Source organism: Peromyscus maniculatus, chromosome X (assembly GCF_049852395.1).
Source record: "Peromyscus maniculatus bairdii isolate BWxNUB_F1_BW_parent chromosome X, HU_Pman_BW_mat_3.1, whole genome shotgun sequence".
NCBI lineage: Eukaryota > Metazoa > Chordata > Mammalia > Rodentia > Cricetidae > Peromyscus > Peromyscus maniculatus.
Window position 1 is genome coordinate 76,952,994 of NC_134875.1, and position 10,440 is coordinate 76,963,433.

Below are 10,440 nucleotides of genomic sequence, written 5' to 3' on the forward strand. Positions count from 1 at the left end.
TTATGGACACACATGGTCCATAAAGACAAGAATAGAGAATTGGAACATGAGTGTCAAAAACCACCAGTGTCTTTTCATATGCTGCCAACTAAAAGGTCCAGTTCCAGGAATGGGTTATAACTTTTAATCTCATTGACTAAGATTGTCAAATAGATCCCCTCAAACATTGTGGGGCATTGTCAATATTACTGGTTACTCTTAGTTAGGGTTGCTATTGTTGTGGTGAAACACATAACCAGAAAGCAAACTGGGGAGGAAAGGGCTTATTTGGCTCACACTTCCATCCCTTTTCATCACTGAAGGAAGTTGGGATTGGAACTCAAACAGTGCAGGGACCTAGAAGCAGGAGCTGATGCAGAGGCCATAGAAGGGTGCTGCTTACTGACTTGCTTCCCTTGCCTTTCTCAGCCTGCTTTATTATATAACACAGGACCTCCAGCCCGGGGATGGCACCACCTACAATGGGCTGGGCACTCCTTCACGAATCACTAATTAAGAAAATGCCTTACAGCCAGATCTTATGGAGGCATTTTCTCAGTTGAGGTTTCTTCCTTTCAGATAACTCTAGCTTTTATGTCAAGTTAACATAAGACTTGCCAGCATAGTTACCCTACCCAATTTAATGGTAAGACTCTATTGTTGAAGATGCTACTTATTTATGTCATAAAACATGGAGAAATCTAGCTATTGCTCAACTTAAGTACCACTTCTCCTGGCTGATGTGCATAGCTAAGGTGTTATTCATACTACTGGGGGAGAAAAATAATCAATCTTACCCAGGTACCCATATATTCATAAGGATATATCCATATCTTTGAGCTATAATGACAACATACCTGAAAGATATGCTCACTGATACAATAGTGCCATGAATGTTACCAAAGGAATCAACCACTCTTCAGTTGGATTTAAGGCCCTCTCCATGAAATTGAGCTTAAATTCAACACTGTTAATGAGTCCAAGAACCTGAGACTACATAGGTCCCATGGGCACTAGAGAAAAACCAAGTATTATTCTGCTAAATGAACGTAGCAATAAAATGACTTCTAATGACAAATTTCTACACCTATAGATCAATACATCAGTCAACCCTTATCAGAGAAGCTTCTTCTTGCAATAGATGGTGATGAAAACAAAGACCCACAATTGAACAACAAGAAGAGAGTGAGGGACTTTGGGGTGTTCTGCCCTAAATGTGAGGCTTTCATCACACCCCTCCCCTCAATGTTTAGAGATCTATACAAAAGATGGGACAAAAATTTTCTAAGAACCCGAGGTAGTGGATGAATGTAGTGGTATTTGCTCCACCCACAATCTTGAGATTAAGAGTCTCCTGCTCTACAGACTGAGCTATCCAAGGGAATAGACACAGCAGGGCTGATGCACATATGAACTCAACATGTCAGCGAAAGCATGTAAAACATTTGCACCAATTTAAGCCAGACAAAATCCTAGCACGAAGGAGGGAAAGTGGGCATAAGTCCCACCCCAGCGAAGAAGCTATTTGCAATTTATACCTGCTAGAAGAGGGAGAATCAGTTTTATTTTGTTTTTATCCAATGGAGAGATGCTGGGTATATCAACCGTACCCCAAGACAAGCCTCCTCATGCTCAGGAGTAGTTGGTTAACACAAAGCTGACTTGGAAGGGTTTGGTGTTGTTGTTGATGGTGTGTGTGTGTGGGGGGGATGTGTGATTGGGTTTTCTTTTTGTTATTGTTTTAGTTTAGTTTTGTTTTGGCTTTAAGAAAGAGAAATAACATGAAGTTAGGGGGTAGGGAGGTAGAGGATTTGGGAGGTTCTGAGGGAGGAGAAACAATATTCTCAAAATATAGTGTATGAAATTTGTAAAGAATAAATAAAACTATTTAGAAATATGTACTTTATTTGAAGGAGATGTTTACAGTGAAATAAAAATTCAGTACAATAAAGTTAAAATTGTATGAAAAAAGCTAGTAAATATGAAGTGCTATACTTGAAAGTAAATAATTGTTGTCCAAGATTGTTATACCCATCAAAATTATATATTTAAATAGATTAAAATATATTTCAAGACATGTAGAGGTTAAAACAATTCTTCACAGACCAGAACTGCTTTATACACAGACTGTTATACAAAAGGAAGCTGGTATAGTGATTCTTGTAATCTGATAAAGTAGACATTAGACATCAAGCCAAGACTAATCAGAAGAGATAGAGAACCACTACAATTTGATAAACATAATAATTCATCAAGAAAACATAGTATCTTAATTATTTATGCACCAAAACTTGGTAACCCTACCAAATTTCATAAAACAATCAATAAAACCTGCAAAGACAAAACATGTCATGACAGTAATAATAGGCTACATCAAAACCTTAATTGCATATACAGGTAGGCTCTCCAAATCACAAATCAACAATGAAACCTCACCACTAAATAATTCAATGGGTCACGTGATCCCATCAGGTACCTACAGAACAGTCCATTCAACATATGGGAAGTACACATTCTTCTTAGAATATGGAAAATTTTATTAAACTGGTTATATTATAGGCTACAAAGCAAACCTTAATAAATGTGGAAAAAAAATCACAGTAACTTTCTACATCCTATAGGACCACAGTAGAATAACACAAGGAATCAAAAGCCAGACTAAACTAAAAAACAAATATGCCATAAACACTTATAAAATGCATAATGCACTTTTGAAAGAAATGAAGAAATTGGAGAAAGTTTGTAAAACCCTGGAGTTTAATGAAACTGAGAACCTTCAAGAGTCTCTGGCACACTTTGTAAGTGCTCACATTTAAAAAAAAAATGAGAGATCACTCTAGAAAGGGGTCAGAAAGCTGGCTCCGCATGTACAGGTGCTTGATACAGAGGCCTGACAATCCGAGTTTGAACCCTAAAACCCATAATAAAAGGAAACAACAGACTTTCAAAAATTGTGCTGACTTCCTTATGCAAATGTGAATTGTGTGTGCCAACACACACACACACACACACACACACACACACACACACACACATCATAAACACACATTTTGAAAATCTCTAGGAAAGCAAGACCTCAGCTCCAAATTCAGGAGGTGGCAGGAAGTAAAAAAATTAGAGCAGAAAATAAATGGAGAGAAAATAATCCAAATAACCAGAGTTGATTCTTTCAAAAAATTAACAAGATAGACCAACCCCTAGTAAAACTTACCCAAAAGAACAGAAAGGAAGTCAAATAAATAAAATTGGAGATGAAAAGGAGTTGTGGCAACAAACTGCAATGAAATCCAGAGATCATCAGAAAATACTTTGTTAATACTTATCAACTATCTTCAATTTCAGTTCTAAGGTATCTGACTGCCTCTTCTCTCTTCCATGGGCACCAGAAGTGTAAGTGGTGCATATCTATATATGCAGGCAAGTACTCATATACATAATCTTTTTTTAAGTTTTAAAAACTACAGACCAAGCTTCCTAATGAACAGATGAGAAAGTCCCAAATAAAATATGTGCAAATGGAATTCAAAATCACATTAAGAAAATCTGCTGCACAAGACCAAGCCATTCAAATTCTAGTTCAGTGGAGGAGTTTTCTAAGGCCTCACCCCTAACTGAAGGGCTACTGGCAGTTGACAGCTACCTGTTTGGGAACAGAGAATCATTCTTCTTTGGGGGTGTAGACCTTGACAGATTCCTTGTGCTGGGATAGATGACCACATAGACATACACATATGGTCAGTACTAATTTGACTTAGTTATAAAGAACAGAAGGGCAAGGGTGTGGAGAAAAGGAGAAGGGGAAGAAGGGGAACGAATTTGGGAAGGAGACATGTTGGGAAGTTAGAAGAAGTAAATGGGGTTGATAGATTCATATTTCATTGTATGCATATATGAAATTCTCAAAGAATAAGTTTTTAAAAATAAATAAATAATAATGTCATAAATTATGGCCAAGTTTGCTTCATATTGGGGATTCAGATTTGGCTTGACACATGTCACTTAATAAGTGTAACACCATATTAATGAACTTGAAAGCAGAAATCACATGAACATCTAGATAGATTCAGAAAAGTCATTTGACAAAATCTAGCATGTCTTCATAATAGAAGTTGCAAAATCTGTGCTATATGCCATAAACCTATAGTCAATATTATACTAACAGGAAAAGGTAAGACCATTTCCTCTAAAATATGTCAAGAATTGTTCACTCTTTCAATTCTTACTAATTGTAGTACTTGAAGTCTTACCTAGAGCAATAAGACAAAAGAAAAGCTAAAAAGGGAATTAAAAACTGAAATGAGGATGTTCTGGGTAAAGATGGCAGAGAGCAGTTACCACTTCTCCCTGACTTCATTCAGCCCATCTGGTAAACGTGTCCACATTGCATATGCTTTGGCTGCTGTAGCTGGAGGGGCCCTTTAAGTGGAAATTAAAGCCGCAAATGGTGTAGAATTAGCAATTGAGAAAAAACAGAAATCCATCCTATATGACAAAAGGAGTGTACACAAAGAGGATCCAATTACCAAACATATCGATTTGGTGTATAGTGGCATCGGCCCAGATTATAGAGTGCTGTGCAGAGCTCAGAAACTTGCTCAGCAATACTATCTGGTTTATCAAGAACACATTTCCATGGGCCAGCTGGTACAGAGAGCAGCCTCTGTCATCCGTTTGTTATTTCTTTACTTATTTGTGGGTAGAATGAGGGACAACCATATTTATTTCATACAGATCCACCTTGATCTTACTTTGCCTGGAAGGTCAAAGCAATGGGGAAGAACTGTGTGAACAGAAAAACTTTCCTTGAGACGAGATATAATGAAGGCCTAGAACTGGAAGACGCCATTCATACAGCCATCCTAACCTTAAAGGAAAGCTTTGAAGGGCAGATGACAGAAGATAACATAGAAGTTGAGATATGCACTGAAACTGACTTTTAAAAGACTCACCCCAGCTGAAGTGAAGGGTTGCTTGACTGCCATAGCATAATAAAGATGTGCCTGAACAATCCAGATCTCAGACTATCTATCTACTTATACGTGTTTAAAGTATGCTTTGTTTGTGCAGACTTATTTCTTCGTGGTTTAATGGATTCACATTTTTAAAATGATAATGATAATAAACTATTAAAACCAAAAAAAACTGAAATGAAGTTAAGCTATCCCTATTTGCAGATGACATTAGTTTTTATTTCATATGATGTGTTTGGGTGTTTTGTCTGATCTATACATAATCTGTGACACCCATGGAGACCAGAAGGGGATGTTAACTCCCCTGATATTGGGAGTGTGAGGCCATGTGAGTGCTGGGAACTGAACCCAGGACCTCTGGAAGGGAAGCCAGAGTGCTTTTAACTGCTGACCCATCTCGCCACACCTCCAGATGACATGTTTTTGTACTTCAGAAGTCATAAAGTGTACCAAAACTCTTCTAGATCTGATAAACTCTTTAAGTAAAGAAAGACACAAAATAAACATACAGAATAGTCTTGCTCTTGTTTAATCCAACAGTGAATTGCTTATCAAGAAACCAGGAAAAAGTATACCATTCACAATACCTCAGCCACCAAGAAGGTCAGGAGCTCTGCTCCCAAGGCACATCCTATCCAGTAGCAAAACCAAAGAAATATCTCCTAGGTGTCCATACCCAAAATGCTTCCGCAAAGCCAAAGGCAGTGCAGCAGAACCTGTAGCTGAAGGTGGAAAGCAGGTGAGTCACAAAGTCTGGGTACATTCTTAAGGGCCAATCTCAGTTGGTAGCAAATGCCCTCCCCCCATTTATTGGACAATTCTCTCCATACCTTTAATGTGGCTATACTAATTTATTGATAAGCTTGCAAACAATCGTGTAACTGGTTGCTAGTATCTTCATATCCTGAGACGCAATGCACAGTCACTCAGAAATTTACCCCCTCTCTCTTTTTATAAACTCTTTTGAGATTATAATATCATCTCAAAGTGAAGTGAAGGGTTGCTTGGCTGTCATAGCATAATAAAGATGTGCCTGAACAATCCAGATCTCACACAATCTATCTATTTATACATGTTTAAAGTATGCTTTGTTTGTGCAGACTAATTTGAGTAATATACAATATATGAATTTGACAAGGTAACATATGAAATACTTATGCTTTTACATAGAAATTCTGAATAATTTTCATTTAAATTGTAAAAACACAAAATATGATAATAAAAACAGAAATGGAAGATATCATCAAATAATGAATATTATCAATGAAAATTAAAAGTCAATGGGCTTTGAAATTCTATAGTGGAAAGTTATTTATTTGTACCTTTTAAAAATATATTATTTATTGTTTATTTTATTTGTATTGTATGTGTTTATTTGCATTATTCTTCTACCACATACATTCAGGAAACCACGAAGGCCAGAAAATGGTGTCATATCCCCTGGAACCAGGGTTACAAATGTTTGTGAGACACCATGTAGTTGCTGGGAACTGAACCTGGGTCCTCTGCAAGATCAGTATACACTCTAAACCATTTAAGCCTTCTCTCCAATCCCTACTTGTACCATTTTTAAAAATACATTGCTATTAGTAGCTACTGAATATTTGTTTAATATTGCATGTGAAAAGAAAATAGTTTATATAATTGTATTTGATCATTTAATATAATAGTGCTTTTATCAAGGCTCTTAGAAGAGGCATCTTTTTTAGCTTCCCTGTGTTTTCCTATGCTAAAATAATAGATGATAACCTTTATTCTTTTTTCTTTTCTTTCTTTCTTTCTTTTTTTTTTTTTTTTTTTTTTTTTTTTTTTTTTTTTTTTTGGTTTTTCGAGTTTCGAGACAGGGTTTCTCTGTGTAGCTTTGCGCCTTTCCTGGGACTCACTTGGTAGTCCAGGCTGTCCTCGAACTCACAGAGATCTGCCTGGCTCTGCCTCCCAAGTTCTGGGATTAAACACGTGCGCCACCACCGCCCTGCTAACCTTTATTCTTTTAGATTTCCACGTAATAAAAATAAAGCATAAGGTACCATTTACAGAGGTCCCCTCCTTTTTTAGGAGCGTAGTGAATGCTTACCTTATACAAAGTCATGTCAATACCTTATTTTTAAAAAGACAGGGAACATGAAACTTGAATGTGTAAAATCTGAATCTCTTTTTTTTCTGCCTCACACAATGAGCAGTAAATTCTTATTCAAGATATCTTTAATTAAGTAGATTTTAAAAATCACGCAGTTCTCACACACTCAGTTTCAAATTATTCTTTTTTTTTTCTCTTTATGATCCAAATTCTAACAGTTCCATCTTGTGGTGAAAATCAGAATAGGTTATGTGTATCTTGTGATTTTATTTCTTTTATTCTGTTTTTGTTTATAAAATCCACAGTAAAAACAAAAGTTAGGTAACTTTGTTTTTTCCATAGGTGCCTGAATATAGTTCCCTTACTCCAAAAAATTGAAAACCAGCAGGAGCACAGACAACTAATTCAATACAGTACAGCATATTTGAAAAAGAAGGTTTAATAAGAGGCAGTAGTGGTACATATGAAGCATCTAGTGCTTTTTAACCCTAAGAAACATCAGACATACTATGATAATATTTGGTTTATCTTTCAAGACCTGAAGTAGGATGCTAGACCACAGTTACATGAAAAGAGAAGCCAAATGCTAAGCCCTCAAAACTGCAATCAAAGAGTGGATTGATGCAAATTTCAGGAGCCAATCTTGAGAGTTAAACAGAGAACATATATCCAAGAATATTCTAGTGAGGAGCAGGAGGTAGAAACAGAAGCAGAAGTGGCTTGAACACTTTCTAAAGACAATGCAGCACTGTTGAAATGGGGCTGGGGAGGAAGAACAGAGAGCTCCCCCTTCAAATCTCTATGACACTTTAAGTTCACCCTTGGAAGCACTACTTTGAAATAAATGGAAAATATGATTAGATAAAATGTAAAAATTAACATATGCATTCAGGCTCAAAAGAAGACATATCTTGTAGGTCAAAATATTAGTAATTAGATGATAAAAATTTAGGACCTGTTACTCTCTGGGCTCCAAATCAGATAAATGTAGGCTTTAATCACCAATAGGTTCCTAAGAGCTGAAAGTGCTGTTATGCTTAGAGACTAGGGCTGAGCTCAGCCACTAAATCCAAGATCAGACTTATTCATCCTGCATGCAACTCTTAAAGAAGATATAAAATGCTGCTAACAATCTTTGCCAGAGGCAGATTCTTTGAAGTAGCCACATTGGAAGACTCAAGAACACACACCACAGAATCATGGGCAAAAACTGAGGGAAGCCTCTATAAGACTGAGTGACTGAATCTGAAATATGTTCAACATGGCTATGCCAACTCTTCCCTAGTGCTTAGGATTGAACCCACAGTCTTGGACCTGCTGGACAAGTGTTTGACTACTTGCACCTTCACTACAACCTCAACGTAAGTGTTGAACAGCAAACATGGAAGCACTAATATGTACAGCAAACACAGTGTGTGCTTACAGTGATCTGCCTTCCAAATATTTAGAACAGTATTTTTGCCTGTAACCTTTTTCTGTGTTGGGGCCCCATTTAATACCCGTACACTAAAGCCAAGTGCCTAGGAATTAGTGTGCCCCAAGCTAGCCCTCAAACAATGACTGAGAGAATTTGATGGTAATACCGTAGGTCCTTCAACTCTGCTATAAAGGTAGAAAAAGAAAGAGTGAAGAAAAGTGTCCAATTTAAAGGACAAAAAAATAGAAAATAAATTAAACAGTGTTAAAAATAAGTTTTACATACTCATATTAATAAACTAATGAGTAATAAAGACAAAAGAAAATAGAAACAAAATAAGGAAGACGTGTTTCCTAGTTAAGTTGCTATTTCTGTCATAAAACACTTAACTAAAAGTCATTTGTAGAGGGGGAGGCTATTTCAATTGATAGTTTGTATTGTGAAGGGAAGTCAGCTAAAAACTCAAGCAGGAACCTGGAAGTGGTAACTGATGCAGAAACCACGGAGGAGTGCTGCTTACTGGCTTGCTCCCACAGACTTTTTTGCCAGCTTTCTCATCCCACTCAGGAACACCTGCCTGAGGATAGCACTGCACACAGTGAGCTGGGCCTTCTCACATCAGTCATTAAGCAAGAAAATGTCCCCACTGACTTGCATATGGGCTAGTCTAACGGAGGCATTTTCTCAAATATAGTCTCCTTTCCCAGATGACCCTGATTGTGTCAAGTTGACAAAAAAAAAGTAACTAGAGCAATATGCGTATTTATCTATTACAAATTTCATAAAGGGTAATTTTAACAACTAAAATTTAAAGGTACAGTCAGAATAAAGTGTGATGGGCACTGAAAATAGAATGAGAAAATTGGAAGACTAGGAAGACAATGCTTAGAAATTTGCTTGTAATGCACTGAGAAAATAGCTCTAGCATACATGAAAAGATGATTTAAATACTTTACATATGTTTATTATATTTAATTATCAAATTATTAATCCCAATAAAATGACTGTTTTGTTTTTCAAGTAAGCAAAATGAGAGTCAACCCAATTAGGCACTCTGCCTCAAATCATCAAACTTGCACTTGAGAGAACTGTAATTTGAATTCAATCAGCTACATATCCTTAACCATAACGTATTGGAGAAATTATTTTGGCCACTCCACGTAGTTAAAAGGATATTTATTAAATGGCGTAACTCACAAATTAAGTAATGGGTAGGTCGCAGGGTCTGGGGAAGGTGTATCGCAATCCAGAGGTGTTCTCCGGAGCTCTGCACAGTCAATCTGCACCGGTCAGCGTTCCAGCACCGAGAGAGCGCCCAGAGCGAGCGCTGGCCCATCCAGCTCTCGGGTCCCCAGGCGCCTCCCCTCGCCCCGCCTCGTAGGCGTGACAGTTGCCAGAGTCTCAATGGGGGTTGGAACTTCCAGAACCAAGCTGGAATGGCTACCCACTACAATAACGCTTTATTAACAAATCACTAATGAAATCAAATACAAAAACGAGTGAATTGTCACTAACTTATTCAACTTCCTAAAATTGATTAATATGAGTACTCAAGTTTACAAAAAAAATCATAGATACACGAGCTATCTTTTAAGTTTGCCCTTATCCTGTAATCTCATCTCTCACCTACATTATTTTGTTCTTTTTGTACAATGTAGTATAACTCTTAGTCTCCAGTCTCTAATTCCATCTTAGTAGTTTTGTAAGGGTGATTTTGTTGGGATATTGTGCATCTAAGAATGTGATGCCTATTTACTATATCCAATTATATAAACTTGGCCTTGACACAGACCAAGTGAACTCTTTGATTTATAAACTGGTTCAAAAAGCTGCATAATTCTTCTGTCTAGAGATATATATCAAGTAGAGGAAACTTATAACATCATTCTCATACATTCCTAAACCATGTTCACTCACATTAACCCTTTAGTTAGAAACTAAATTATAATAAGCTTACGATTCACTACTTATACCTCGTCCTGAGGTTTTCAGTGTGG

At 36.9% G+C, this 10,440-nt stretch overlaps 1 pseudogene; it reads left to right on the forward strand.

Moving 5' to 3' along the window:
• The first annotated feature begins 3,769 nt into the window (after nucleotides 1-3,769).
• LOC102909761 (proteasome subunit alpha type-2 pseudogene) lies at nucleotides 3,770-4,968 on the forward strand (annotated as a pseudogene).
• The last annotated feature ends 5,472 nt before the right edge of the window (nucleotides 4,969-10,440 follow it).